Genomic DNA, 14,674 nt, shown 5'->3' on the forward strand with positions numbered 1-14,674 from the left:
CCGTCAAGCGCGGACCGCCCCGGCGCCCCGCCCCGCCGCACCGCGGCTGCCGTAAAGCGCTCCTGGCTGCGGCCGCCTTCGCGACGCGCGGGCTGTGGGGCGGGGCTGGGGGAGCTGCGGGGACGAATGCGGGGTGGGGGAACCCACCATTGGCTGACTTAATAACTGAATTCGCGAGTCCTGCACAACCTCAGTTACTCAGCCAACAGGCACCTGCTCTTGGCGCGGTCACAAAAATGGATGGAAGACGCGAGTCCTCACCCTTAACTCTGCATCTGCTTGTGGGATTAACCAAGCAGATCTTAATAAGAGATTTTTCGAAATGGAAGTTGGCATTATAACACTCACTCGTTTTCGTCTTGGTAATTAATGTAGGGCGGAAACCCAAACCCTTGCTTTTTCTGACCTCTAGAACTCGCCTTGCTGTGCTCGAGGCACGCCTGTGTGCTGGCAGCCCCACAGCTCAGTTCCCCTCTGCCTTAGTTTCCTCGCTCTCAGCCTAAGCAACTGCAGCATCTATCACAGGACCTTTATTTGGCACAATTTAGAATCTACTCAGTATACTGGGGCTGGTGGTGCACACCTGTAATCTCACCCACCACCCACCCACCACCGAGGGTGAGCAGAAGGCTGGCAAGTTCAAGATCTGCCTTGACTACAGTTTCAGGTCTGCCTTGACTACAGTTTCAGGCCAGTCTGGACAACTTATTTTGAGAAGGGTATGGCTAAATAATGGCTCATTGATAACTTGCCCAGCATGCACAATACTCAATCCCCAGCCCTACAAAGAGAATTTGGTAAATATTTGCTGTTTTAGTGGCCTGTTGAAAGCCACCCAGTTCATCCCGGGATATAGAGACCAAGGCATAAGAATGGTAAAAATCCAAAAATTCCTCCAGGGTTCACTAGAGTGGCCCACGTTTGTAGTTTCAGTACTCAGGAGCAGAGGCCAGAGGGTCCCTGCAAATACAAAGATTCCCACTCCTGGCTCCACAGAGACGGCAGCCTCCTCTAGTATAACAGGAAGGAAATAGGAAGCAGGATGTGCTATGAATGCTGAAGAGCTTCCGGTTTGTTTACAGAAAAGAGAGGAAAAGAGAGAATTCTTTTCTTTTCTTTTTTTTTCTTTTTTTTTTTTTTTTTTTTTTTTTTTTTTTTTTTTTGGCTTCCCTGTGTAACAGTCCTGACTGTCCTGGAACTTACTTTGTAGACCAGGCAAGCCTTAAACTCCACAGAGATCTGCCTGCCTCTGCCTCCTGAATGCTGGGATTAAAGGAGTGAGCCACCACTGCCTGGCTGAAAAGAGGGAGTTTCTAGGTGCAGACTTTTACAAAGACAGAAGTGGAGAAACTGAAACCCCAGGACAGTGCTGGTATTGAGGACTGAGTGACAGAAAGCTCCAGCTACTGTGCAAATAAAAGGCAAATTGCAATGAAAACAACATCCAAAGAGCCTTTCAAAAATGGAGATGGGAAATGATATTTCTGAGAACGCCAGGTGCCCCACAGGTTATGAACTCTAGTTACCTTCACACTTTGATTGTGTCATCTGAAAGAGATGATTAACTTGTGCCTAGACATTTAATGGGTATCAAGATGTTATTATTGTATGAATTGTTTCTTTAAAATGTTTAAATTTTTCTGGATGGTTGTGCTGCACAACTTTAATCCCAGCCTATGGGAGGCAGAGGCAGGAGGATCTCTGAATTCAAGGCCAGCCAGGTCTACAGAGTGAGTTCCAGAACAGCCAGGGCTACACAGAGAAACCTTGTCTCAAAAAACAATATATATTTTTTAAATTTTGTGTGGGTGTTTGCCTGTGTGTACATCTGTGCACCACATATTTCCTGGTGAGGAAAGAGGATGTCAGATCCCCTGGGACTGGAGTTACTGACAGTTCTGAACCTACATGTGGGTGCTGGGAATTAAACCAGATCTAATCTCTGAAAGAGCAGACAGTGTTCTTGTCTTCTGAGTCATGTCTCTAGCAGTCCTGCCCTTTTTTGAGAGAGGGTCTCACAATGTAGTCCTAGAACTTGCTATGTAGGCTGATCTTGAACTTACAGAGATCTACCTGCCTCTCCCTCCCAAGTGCTAGGATGAAAGGAACACACCACTATGCTGGCTTGAACGAATCAGTCACAAAGAGCCTTTTATACAACTCCAATTCTTTCCCAATTTCAATGGAGTTTCTCTACCCATCCAGTTCAGATCAAAATTCCCCTGCCTTCTTTATCTGCAACACGGACGGACTCTGCATTCTAAGAACCTGTTACACCTGGATTGTGATTCCTACAACTCCAGAGGAAGTCCTTTAGTTTCCTGAGTTTGGACTGATAGATGTTATCCAGGGCTTTACCAAATAAGGGTTTGTTTTCTCACAGGCAAGAGATCTGGACAGGCAGCTGAGCTGCTCCGGTTCAATGCTCAATGGTACGAGGGCCAGTACCTTCACCTACCTCTAAGGATGTGACGATTCTTCTGGCCTTTCCAGGAAGGATTGCAGTTGGGTTGCAGCCTCCATACCATGAGTCATTTTCTTGCCCAAGGTTGGGGCTTGCCTAGAAGTCAGTCAATAGATTTTTACCTGATATCTTACTGGACAGACCTGTGTCAAGTAGCTATAAGAGAGATCAGGAAAGCAGGTGTTTAGCATTTTTAACAAGCTTTAGTGGACACTGTCTGGGAAAGGGGGATGAGGATGAGGTGTAAAACATACACCATGCTTCCTAAAACAGAGGTTTAAAATAGGTTGGATTTTAAGTGTCTTCCTGATGCCCTAGAGGCCAGAAGGTACTGGATCCTGTGGAATTAGAGCTGCAGATGGTTGTGAGCCACCATGTGGGTGCTGGGAAGTAAACCTAGGTCCTCTGCAGGAAGGACAAGTGCTCTTTCTTAGTGGCTGAGCCAACTCTATAATCTCTGTGATGTTTTTCTACTAGTGCTCGGGTTCTTGGTTCTGGAAGAATTTATTTTCCAAACATGGACATAACAATTGACCCCATCCTGTATGTCTTCACTCCCATTAAGAAGTGGCTTGTGGCTGGGCGTTGGTGGCTGGGCGTTGGTGGCACACACCTTTAATCCCATCACTCAGAAGGCAGAGGCAGGTGGATCTCTGTGAGTTTGAGGCCAGCCTGGGTCTACAGAGCGAGTTCCAGGACAGGCTCCAAAGCTACAGAGAGAACCCCTGTCTCAAAAACAAAACAAAACAAAACAAAACAAACAAAGGAAGTGGCATGTGGGGCTGGAGAGATGGCTCAGTAGTTAAGAGCTCTTATTGCTCTTTCAGAAGATCTTGACTGAGTTCCTAGCACGCTTGTTGGGTGGCTTGCAACTGTCAGAGGATCCAATGCTTTCTTTTCGTGTCCTAGGATACTTCATGTACTTGGAGCATACACATAAATGCAGACACATGCACACACATATAAAACAAGTCTTAAAAGAAAAAAAGTGGGTCGGGTGGTGATGGCACATGCCTTTAATCCCAGTACTCAGGAGATAGAGGCAGGTGGATCTCTGTGAGTTTGAGGCCAGCCTGGTCTACAGAGCCAGTGCCAGGATAGGCTCCAAAGCAATGCAGAAAAATCCTGTCTCAAAAAACATAATAAACAATCAAAACAAAGGTGATATGTGAGCTGGGCATGATGGAACATGTCTATAATCCCAGTGCTTTGGAGGCAGGATTGAGAGGACTGCCCCTTTTAGGTACCTGCCTACACATTGACCCCATGTCTCAAGACTGGGTGTGAGCTGGGGGTGTGGCTCAGCTGCTAGAGTGCTCATACAGGATGCCTGAAGCTCTAGCTTTAATTTCTTGCATGGCATACAATTAAATAGTCCAAGCAGGGCAATCAGAAGGTCAAGACCATTCTCAGCTATAAGGAGAGGTTGAAACCAGCTTGGCTCAGAAAATTTTAAAAGCCCTTATATTTGGATTGTGGCATCGAATGACCCTGTGTAAGTGACTGTTTGAGTTGTGGTATAAGTGACACTGTGTGGCTTCTGAGAGTAAGTCTGACTGACATTTAACCTAGTTTTCTTAGACAATCAGCTCTTGGAATCCAAATTATCTCTCAGAAGTGAGACCACCATGGAGAAAACACATAGCTATTCCAGGCAACAGCTTGGTTGAAGACAAAGCTGCTCACCAGGAAAACCTAGCAAGTGTCTGAGTTTAGAAGCTTCCAGATGAACTTAGCCCTAGCCACCGTCGGCAGCCTTTGAGACTTTGCAGTTGAGGCTCCAGACATCTTGGAGCTATCTCCTCAGTATGCTGTACTTTCTCTCTCTCTGAATGTCTGGCTTCCAGAATCTGTGAGCATAATAAAATGCAATTGCGAATTAAAACCACAAGGAGGTACCACTCACTATGGTGGCTGTGGTGGCATGTGAAGATGGGGGGTTATAAAGGAAGTGAAGGCATGTTAAAGGCTCCTGTTCAGGGGTGGGCTTTGGGGAAAGTGTCTGGAACTTGAGGGTATTAACATTATCCTTGGACTCCTCTACTGCTGGACTCACAGTTAAATAGACTTACTGGGAGATGGTGAGTATGGTAGAAGATGGGGCCTGATTGGATGAAAGGGTTGGTGATGTCATGCCTTCAGCTTGTCCCTGGTTGGTCTCACTCTCCACCCCTCCCCAGGCCTCTCTATCCCTTTCTTTTTCCAAGAGGGAAAGAACTTTCTCTGTCACATGCTATTGCCTCTATGTTCTGCTTTGCTATGTCCCCATGCTAATGGGACAAATGGACCCTGGACCAAAACCCTTTTAACCATTAGCAGAAGTAAACTGTTTCTCCTTTAAGTTGACATTTCCAGGTAATTGGTCACAACAACAAAGAGTTGACTTTTAAAAGCACAACCATAAGTCCCTGCACTCGGGATGCAGAAGCAGGTGGATCCCTGTGAGTTCCAGGCAAGCCTGGCCTACAGAGCAAGTTTCAGGACAGCCAGAGCTACACAGAGAAACCCTGTCTTAACAATAATAACAAAAACCTTAAAAACTGTGATTGGTGCATGAAGTGTGATTCTTTAATAAAGCAGTGTGAAATATCTTTAATGGCTGCTAATTAGAGAATGGGTAGAGCTACCAAGCTGTCTGCCCACAGCTCTGCTCACTGCTCAAATGGCCTTGAACTGGGTCCTGCCTCTTCAGAGCCAAATTCAGCAGCACAAAGTTCTCCCAGCTGCTTCCAGCGAACTTGGTTCCTCTCATGCCTCATGCCATTTGGACTCAAGTCAACTGCCTCTTGGGGTCTGATTCAGAGTGTGAACTCTAGTCTACTTACGCTACAAAACAGATTTTGCATGCTATTGCTTGTCAGCACAAATGACAGATCGGTCTTTGACCCTTACTTAGGCTGGAGTGAGGTAAAGGTTTAGTGGAGGGAGTCCCAGGATCTGGATTCCTCCTGAATAACACAGCTTACCAAAAATGGTTCCCATTAATTGAAGGCTGCTGTCAATTGATGGCTAACATTTACCGGGTATTCACCATGTGCCAAGAACTCTTCAGAGCACTTTGTGTTGGGTCACTGAGCTCTCCATTTTATAGAAGCAGAAAGATAGAGATGGTTAGCCTCTTGCCTAAGGACACAAAAACAGTTAACAGCAGCAGCTCCAGGAGTCAAAACAGACAATCAGACTTGAGCCTACAGTCTTGTCTATTTTTTGAAACAGGTCCTGTGTAGACTAGGCTGACCTGGAACTCTCAGTCCTCCTAACTGAGTCTCCACAGCGCTGGTATTAAATAAAGGCTTGAGCATGAGCCTGACTGAACTACAGTCTCATTCAGGAGCTGTTGTGCCACCAGGCCCAGCAAACCTGTAGTCTTAACCACTATGTTAGGACTTATTTTTCAAAATGTTCCCAGAAAGCCTTGTTTTCATTTCATGGATAAGGAAACCGAGGCCTGGGAACTTTAATTTACTTCCCTAAATACACACAAATAGTCATTGGGAGACTTTCAACTAAGAAGCTACACTCTTGCACGGGAAGAGATGACTCAGTGGTTAGGGTCATACACCGCTCTCACAGAGTATCAAGTTCCAGGCCCCATGTGGGATAGCTCTCAACAGCCTGTAATTTCAGCTCCAGGGGATTTGACACCCTCTTCTGGACTTTGTGGGCACCTGTTCACATTCCCACACACATACTTATGTAATTAATAATAAAAATAATAACCTAAACTTCTATTTCTTCCCTGAACTGTAGCACAGATGTTCTGCCCACACCTGTCACATTGCTGTACTCCAAACCCCCTTGGTTACGCCGTGCTCATTGCCAACAAGGTTCCCATCTCCTCCTCAGCTCATGCCTCATTTTTCTCTACTGGAGACAGCCAACCAGTTCCAGGTGTCTGCGCTGACTTTGTTGTTGTTGATTTTTAAAGATTCATTTATTTCTGTGTGTCATGTTATAAGTTAGGGGGTGTGCTCTGGACAAGGGGTTCCTCTGGAGGTGAAAGGGCAACTGGCTGGAGTCCTGTCCTCCTTTCATTGTATGGGTGCAGGGTTGACAAACTCTGAGTTCAGTGTTAGCAGGGAGCACCATTGTTACCTGCTGAACCATGTTAGCAGGGAGCACTTTCGTTTGTTACCTGCTGAGCCATCTTATCAACCTGTTTTGTTTTGCTTTTGAATTCTTTGTTTGGTTGTTTTCTATTTTTTTTTTAACAGTTTCACTGTGTAGCCCAAGCTAGCCTCAAAACTGATACCCTCCACCTCCTGCCAGACAAGCATCAGCATGACTGGTTTATCCTGATTTTATAAAAAGCATTTACAGGGCAGAGGTGTGTGTGTATGGGTGGGTGGGTATCAGAGAACAATGATCACAAGTTGATTCTTACTCTCTCCTTCTCTCTCTCTGACTTGGGTTTTTGGAGACAGGGTTTCTCTGTCCTGGGACTGGCTCTGTAGACCAGGCTGGCCTCCAACTCAGAGATCCACCTGCCTCTGTCTCCCCAATGCTGGGATTAAAGTCCCATGGCCTGGGGCATCCAGATTTTAATATGGGTTTTGAGCATCCAATGCCCGCATTGGGCTTGTATACCTAGGGACGTTATTCACTAGCCATCATCATGGCACATACTGATTGATTTTAACGTGTCTTACTGTATTTTTTATTTTTTCATTTGAGGCAGGGTAACTCTAGCTGGCCCAGAGCTCTGCATGTAGATACAGGTTGTCCTTGTACTCAAAAAGATCTGCCTCCCTCTGCTTCTCCAGTACTGGGATTAAAGTCCCTTAGTATCGTACCAAGCCTTATAAATAGTTTTGAACCATTACTTTTTCTTTAGGGAATTATATAGTAATCTTTAAAATGTCTCCTCGAGCCAGGTGGTGGCGGCATACACCTTTAATCCCAGCACTCTGGAGGAAGAGGCAGGTGGATCACTGTTTGAGACCAGCTTAGTCTACAAAGTTACACAGAGAAACCCCCGTCTGGAAAAAATAAAATAAAATGTCTCCTTGAAGCTGCACTTACTTACAAGGAGCACGCCACACCCCCTTATCACATCCTGGCTAGGTTGCTCAAAGTAGACCCTCATGCCTCTTTATTTCTAGCTTGTCAAGTGACAGTACATAGTACTTTATTTGTTTATTGGTTCTCTCTCTCTCTCTCTCTCTTTGGTTTTTCAAGGCAGTGCTTCTCTGTGTTAGCAGCTTTGGCGTCCTGGAACCAGCTCTGTAGACCAGGCTGACCTTGAACTCATATGGATCCCCCTGCCTCTGCCTCCCAAGTGCTGGGATTAAAGGCTTGGTTTGTTGTTGTTTTTGAGACAGGGTCTCACTGTGTATCTCTGGTCTTCAAACTCACTGGCTGGCCTTGAACTCATAGAGATCTACCTGCCTCAGCCTCCTGAATGTTTTTACGTATACACTTCCTATTTCTTTGTTGAAGATCACCTGCACTTGTGTAAGGCACCTGCAGATCCCCTGGATTCCAGGAATTCAGCTCAGTGTTTAGCTGTGGATGTCTGCTTCTGTTTCCATCAGCTACCAAGGCTGATTCTTACATTCAAAATATCAGTCTCTAGCCCCCAAAACAGGAATTAGACAAACAATGGCACCAGCTATCAGAGGGAAACAAAGTTCATACTTCTGTGAAATATGTCCACAATCTAGAGTACAGGCACACTGGAGAGGAGGTCATGCCAGATGTGGTGGGCTGGAATCCAGTTGCAGAGAGGGAGGAGTGATAAGCACAGGGGTCAAGATCAGACTACAGAAACCCAGAGATAGTTGACCTGAACAAGAGGGAGCTCATGGACCCCCCCAGACTGATAGCTGGGAAAGCAGAAATGGACTGACTCAGACCCCCTGAACATGGGTCTCAGCTAGAAGGCCTGGGCAGTCTACAGGACCTCTGACAGTGGAACCAGGATGTATCCCTGGTGCACAAAAGGACTCTGGGAGCGCATTCCCCATGGAGGGATACTCCCTTAGCCTACAGACAGGAGGGAGGGCCTAGGCCCTACTCCATATGATTCGATAGATTTGATGATCCCTCCAGGAAGGCCTCACCCTCCCTGTGGAGTGGGTGGACAATGGGATAGGAGGGGAGTGAGGAGGCATGGGAAGATGGGAGGGAGAGGGAATTGGAATTGATAAGTAAAATAAGACATAATAATAATAAAAATGAAAAAAAACATTTAAAGTGAAAAACATTAAAGTGAAAAAAAAAATCAGCCTTGGGCAAAACTACAAAACGGGTCAGAGCTGGTCTGTGGGAAGACTCGAGCTCATTGCTCCTTCCCCTACTCCCAGGCTCTTCTCATTTGCTCCTCCTTGCTCTCCTATACCCTTAAGGTCCCTTTTCAAAACCCTGCTCTTGTGGGCGGTGGTGGCGCACACAGGCTTTTAAACCTAGCTCTTGGAAGGAAGAGACAGAGTGATCCTTATGAATTTGAAGTCAGCCTGGTCTATATAGAGAGTTCCAGGACAGCTAGGGCAACACAGAGACCCTTCCTCAAAACAAACAAAAAACAATCTGCTCTTCAGAAAGGATCGGATCTTTATAGCTGCTGAAAAATTTGGTTTTCTTGGGTTGTTTGAATTTTGATAGGGAATAAAAGGCCTGGTTACAGGCTGTAGCTCTCTAGGTAAGCGCTGGAATTACTGCTGACATCTGAGAAGGAATTTGTTGACCTATCCTTGACACACCTACTTCAAGATCCCCACCTTGTTAAAAAATAAATAAATAAATAAATAAATAAATAAATGCATAAAATTCTATTTTCCTTTCTCTTCAAAAATTTTCTATGAGGTGTGATGTGGCACATGCTAGTAATTCCAGCATTCCAGAGACAGAGAGAGGCAGGAGCATCATGAATTTGAAACCAATCTGGTTTGAAGCTTCAGATTAAGTTCCAGGAAGCCTGAGCCGCAGTTTAACAATATCTCAGCAAACAAAGACAAGAGGGGATGCCCATCTCGGAAAACTGATTATAGGTTAAAGGAATAATCTCAAAGCTAAGAATACAAAAAAGCCCGGTGTGATAGCTAAAGCCTATAATTTCAACACTCGAGGCAGAAGCAGGCTGAGTATGAAGGAGTTTGAGGCTAGCCTGGGCTCCAAAATGAGTTTGAAGCCATCCTGGACTACTGAGACCTTTGTCCTATACAGCCAAAACTCAAAACTGTTTCAAACAGAGTCTCAAGTCACAGCTTCAAAGATACAAAGTATTAAAGTGTTTACTAAGTCTCCTGAATGGGCACTACTACTATTTTGGATACAACCAAAGGTTTATGTCCCCATGGTGCACTTAATAAAATAGAAGTTTTGTTGTTACTGTATGACTTTTTGTTTCCTTTTGTGGTATCTTTGTTTGAAACTGTCTTGGGTGGGCTCAGCAAGCTTCAAGTTCAGCTTGAAGCTTAGGACAGCCTTGATATTTTCTTCCCTCCTCCATTTCCCACATGCTGGGATTACAGACATCTCCCATCATGCCTCTGTGTGTGTGGTTCTAGGAACCGAACCCAGGACTTTTGCGCACGCTAAAAGCACAGCTGCATCCCTAGACTATATGTTTTTGAGACAGGGTCTTTTTGCTATCAAAAACATAGTCTTGACTGGCCTGTTAATCACTATGTAACCTGGGTTGGCTTTGAACTCATGGCACACTTCCTGCCTTAGCCTCGTGAGTTCTGGAATTACAGGGCTGCCCTCTTCCACCTAGAACATGCTGAAGGCAGAATTTGTATTCAACTCTTCAACAAGTATTAACTTACTGCGTGAGTACATGCCTCCACTTGCTGGAGGTAAGTGTATTAGAAAAGGATATTATTGGCCTGGTGTTGTAGAACAAAAGCCCATAATCCCAGAACCTGAAAACTGAAGGTTTAGGAGTTCCAGGCTAACCTGCGCTAAGTGATTCTCTAGTACGTGAGCTTTTAGATGATTGCTCCATCCCAATCATCTCAAATCCCTTTCACATTAGTCACCAAGGATGTTGGTTTGCAGAATGCTTGTCAGTCAGGTGGGGATAAACCAGAGACACTCTTCATCTCAAGGATGCAGTGGTAGCACTGGGAAGACCGTGGCAGAGGATCCGGGGTCTGAAGGCAGCCTGGGTTACATCCAAAGGCCCTGTCTCAAATAAGAAATAAAAACACGATCCAGGGGTAAGCTTCTGAAATGCAACAACTACCCCAGCAGGCTAGGCTCTGTGCCAGGTTACAGGCAGAAGCAACTCCGTGTCCTTTTTAAAGTTCACCCTTTGCCATGAAATTCCTTTGGCGGCAAACCAGTTGCTGAGAATTTTCTTCTCCCGGGGAACATATATTTTAAAATCTGCCATGTTTTCTCCTAAGGAAACGCTTCCACACGCAGACTCACAAAAACCCTCTCTGTGATCACATCAGCCCACTGTGGTCTTCGCCCACAGTGCGTCTGCGCGGCAACAACAGCCTGCAGAGCACGCACATAATGGGTGGGTTCGTCTACTCACATGACTCTAGGCAAAAGCCTAGTGTCTGCGACTATGTGGCAGAGGTTGCTAGGTGACCGCGGCCAGGGCGGATGCTGCGGAGGTAACGGTCCAGCCTTAACCCTGCTGGGCGCAGCTTTTTCATCCGGCTGGTCCTCTCAGGCCAGGAACCAACGCGTCTCGCCCTCTGCGATCTGGAAAGCTCCAGATCCTGAGGGGTGTGACTGGGTTGCACCCACTTAAGGACTTTGTTTCCTGCTTCAGAGAAAGAGTCAGATCGCACGTGGCGCAGGGATGTGGTGAATGGAATCCTGGGCGTAGCTTCCTGAAGCTTCTTTGCGGCTTTGGTCAGGGCTGGTTGCTGAGGCCCACAGGAAATGTGCGGTAGGGACTCGGTACGGCTGCTTGTCCAAACCCAGCTTTGTCATGAATGGTTGTTATGAAGGATAAGTAATTCAAGAATAATATTTTGATTTAAAATGACTTGTCTATAATTATCCAGGTCCCTAGGTTGGATCTCCAGCAACAGTAAAAGACTTCCAGAAGGAAAGAACTCAAATACGTAAAAAAATTTTTTGCCCTTTTTGAGGCAAGTGCTGGGATTACAGGCATAATACACCAAGAGATACAGATGGAGTCCGGGGCTTCAACTCTTGGACTCAAGTGCTCTTCCTTGAAGGCTGAGGAGGTATCTCCAATACTATAGTGCTTAACTAGCATGCAGAAGGCCTTGAGTTTGAAGCCTAGCACACCATAAACTGGGCATTGTGGCAATGCCTGTGAGTTTACTATTCTGGGGGCAGCTGTAGACTTTCAAGGCTACCCTCAGCTACATAGCCAGTTTCGGCTGCCCCGGGTTACATGAAGTCCTGTGGCAAAAACCCAACAAGCAGGCTGTGATAGTGCACACCCCTCATCCTAGCACTCCAGAGGCAGAGGCAAATCTCTGTGAGTTCAAGGCCAGCCACAGTGATGAGTTGTAGGATAGGTAGCCAGAGCTACCCAGTTTCAGAAAAACAAAAGCACAATAACAAAACCTCAAACTAATGGGGACTGGAGATATGGCTCAGCAACTTAATTATTCAGAGGACCTAGTTTCAGATCCCAGCACCTACCTACATCCATCAAGCGACCCTCCACCTGAAGGGTACCTTCCTGTACATGGTACACATAAACTCACACAGGCCTAAACAAACACACACACAAAAATGCAAAAGTTCTTTTTTGTATAAATACAAAATTTAAAAGCATAATAATAAAGTAATTGTTTAGTATCTGCCTCCTAAGTAGCTATAACTTGGTTTTCTCCCAGATTCTCTTTAATACTAAAAGAGAATCCTTTATAGATCACAGGTGTGTTTTTTCTGTCTGTCTGTCTGTGTGTCTGGCTGTGTTTCTGGGTACAGCTCTTCTCTGAGCTTCTTTTGTCTCCCAGGCCTCCCAGCTGTTTGTTCATCTAAGGCATTCCTTCTGTTATGCTGACCCTCAACCATAAAAAGTGTTCTTTTGTGTCTTTTTTTTTTTTTTTTTTTTGAGACAGGGTTTCTCTTTGTAGCTTCATAGACCAGGCTGGCCTCGAACTCACAGAGATCTGCCTGCCTCTGCCTCCCAAGTACTGGAATTAAAGGCATGCACCACTATTGCCCAGCTCCATAAAATTATTCTTGTTGCTATTTCATAGCTGTAATTGTGATACTGTTATGAATTGTTTTTTTGTTGTTGCTGTTTTTTTTTTTTTTTGTTTTGTTTTGTTTTTTTTGTTTTTTTTTTTTTTTTGTTTGACTTTTTGAGACAGGGTTTCTTTGTTTAGCCTTGGCAGACCATGCTGGCCTCGGACTCACCTGGATCTGCCCACCACTGCCCTCTGTCTCTGAGTGCTGGGATTAGCACCAACACTTCCCAGCTACTGTTATGAATTGTAATGTAAATACCTGAAATGCAGATGGTCTTAGGCAACCTCTGTGAAAGGTTCAACCCCTCAAAGGGGTTGCTGCAGATTGAGAACCGCTGATTTAAGGAATTCCATTGAGTTTTGTCCCAGTTTTCCTTCTCCACATTCTAGCCTGGAAACCTTGAAGGCAGTAAGCTGGGTAATGAAAAGGATCTTCTTTGCCCATTTCCCAAATGGTACTGTCCTATGTGGCCTGATGGCCAGTGTCTTGACCATATTTAATTGTTCTTGGCAAAAGGGAACAAAAAGCAAAATCAGCATACATTTCTCTCCCCACAGGAGTGTTATGAGCAGTTTTTCCTCCAGCCTGCCCCAGAGCCGCGTCAGCCCCAAATAACACATAGACGCTGTATTAGATATAAAACTGTTGGCCTGTTATAAGTGTTTCTCATTGGCTAGCTCTGTCTTAAATGTTAACCCATTCTATTAATCTAAGTATTTCCACCTGGTCTTATCTTATTGGGAGAGACGGTCTAGACTTCTCTCAAGTCTCTACATCTTGAATCTCCATTCTACTACATCTCCCAGAATCCTCCTTGTCTCCTAGTCCCACCTATCTTGCTTTCCTATTGGCCAGCAGGGCTTTATTCATTAACCAATAAGAGAAACATATTTACAGAATGACATCTTCCATCACAGGAGCTCACCAGGTGACTCTGGCTGGCCTAGATCAAGCTTTCCCAGTGCTGGGGTTAAAGGCATGCACAACTGTGCCAGATCCAAATCTTTCTCCCCATCTAGATTTCTGGAAGCAGAAGTCCACATTGCACCAACTTAAGACCATTTTTATCACCCCATATGACTGAGTATTATAACTCTTCTGAGCCTGGAGAAATGACTCACGAGTCAAGAGCACTGGCTGCTCTTACAGAAGCCTAAATTCAATTCTCAGCATCCACATGGTGGCTCACAACTGTCTGCAACTCAAGTTCCAGGAGATCCAATGCCCTCGTCTGGCCTTGTCAGGTTTCAGGCATAACGCGTTCATAGACAAACATGCAGGCAAAATGTTCATACACATAAATAACTAAATAAATGTTAAAAACTCCTTTCAAGTTAGACTATATCTTGTTGTACTTACAGCGAGTTACTCCTTAGGAGACAGCTACTACCCTGCTTCCTGTCCCCAGCAGACTTGACCAACACCTGGCACTTGGCCGACACTAGGCAAAAGCTGGGCTCGGTGGGTAAACTATTTTGAGCAAACAGCTGTTGGTTTCCATCCAGCACCACAACTGGCGAGCAACTTCTTGCCTTCCAGCAGCAAATGTAAGCCAGGCAAAACGGCCACTTGTGAGCCTTGCGACTCATGACTATATCTATGAAACGCACCCTTTAAAGGGTGGGGGTGCAGTTCAGAGCTAGAGAGCTTGCCCTTCCATGAACGAAGCCGGGGTTTGATCCCAGCTCCACTACACAGAAGGGCCACTACACGGCAGGATTGCTTGAGCCCAGGGATTCCAGATAAATGTGTTCAACCAACGTAGAAGGATTCCATGTCAAAGTCTGTAAGGCCAGAACTTAGGTGTTTGGGTGTCAAGATGAAATCAGATGACTCAGCTCTTTGGGGGGTGGTTTGGGAGGATTCCAGCTCCCAGCTGTAGGGGCTTTCCAGAAGCTGACTCAGGAACATGATCTGTTACCCCTGATAAGAAGAGGCTTTTTGTTCTGTTCTGTTTTGTTTTTCACATTGCTGCAGATGGAAACTAGGGTGTGAGCTTGTTCTGAAAAAAAGCTCTCCCACTGAGCTGTGTCCCTGTCTCCCTCAACCGCTGTTAGAAAGGTGCACGCA

This window comes from Phodopus roborovskii, unplaced genomic scaffold, assembly GCF_943737965.1.
Source record: "Phodopus roborovskii unplaced genomic scaffold, PHOROB, whole genome shotgun sequence".
Classification (NCBI taxonomy): domain Eukaryota; kingdom Metazoa; phylum Chordata; class Mammalia; order Rodentia; family Cricetidae; genus Phodopus; species Phodopus roborovskii.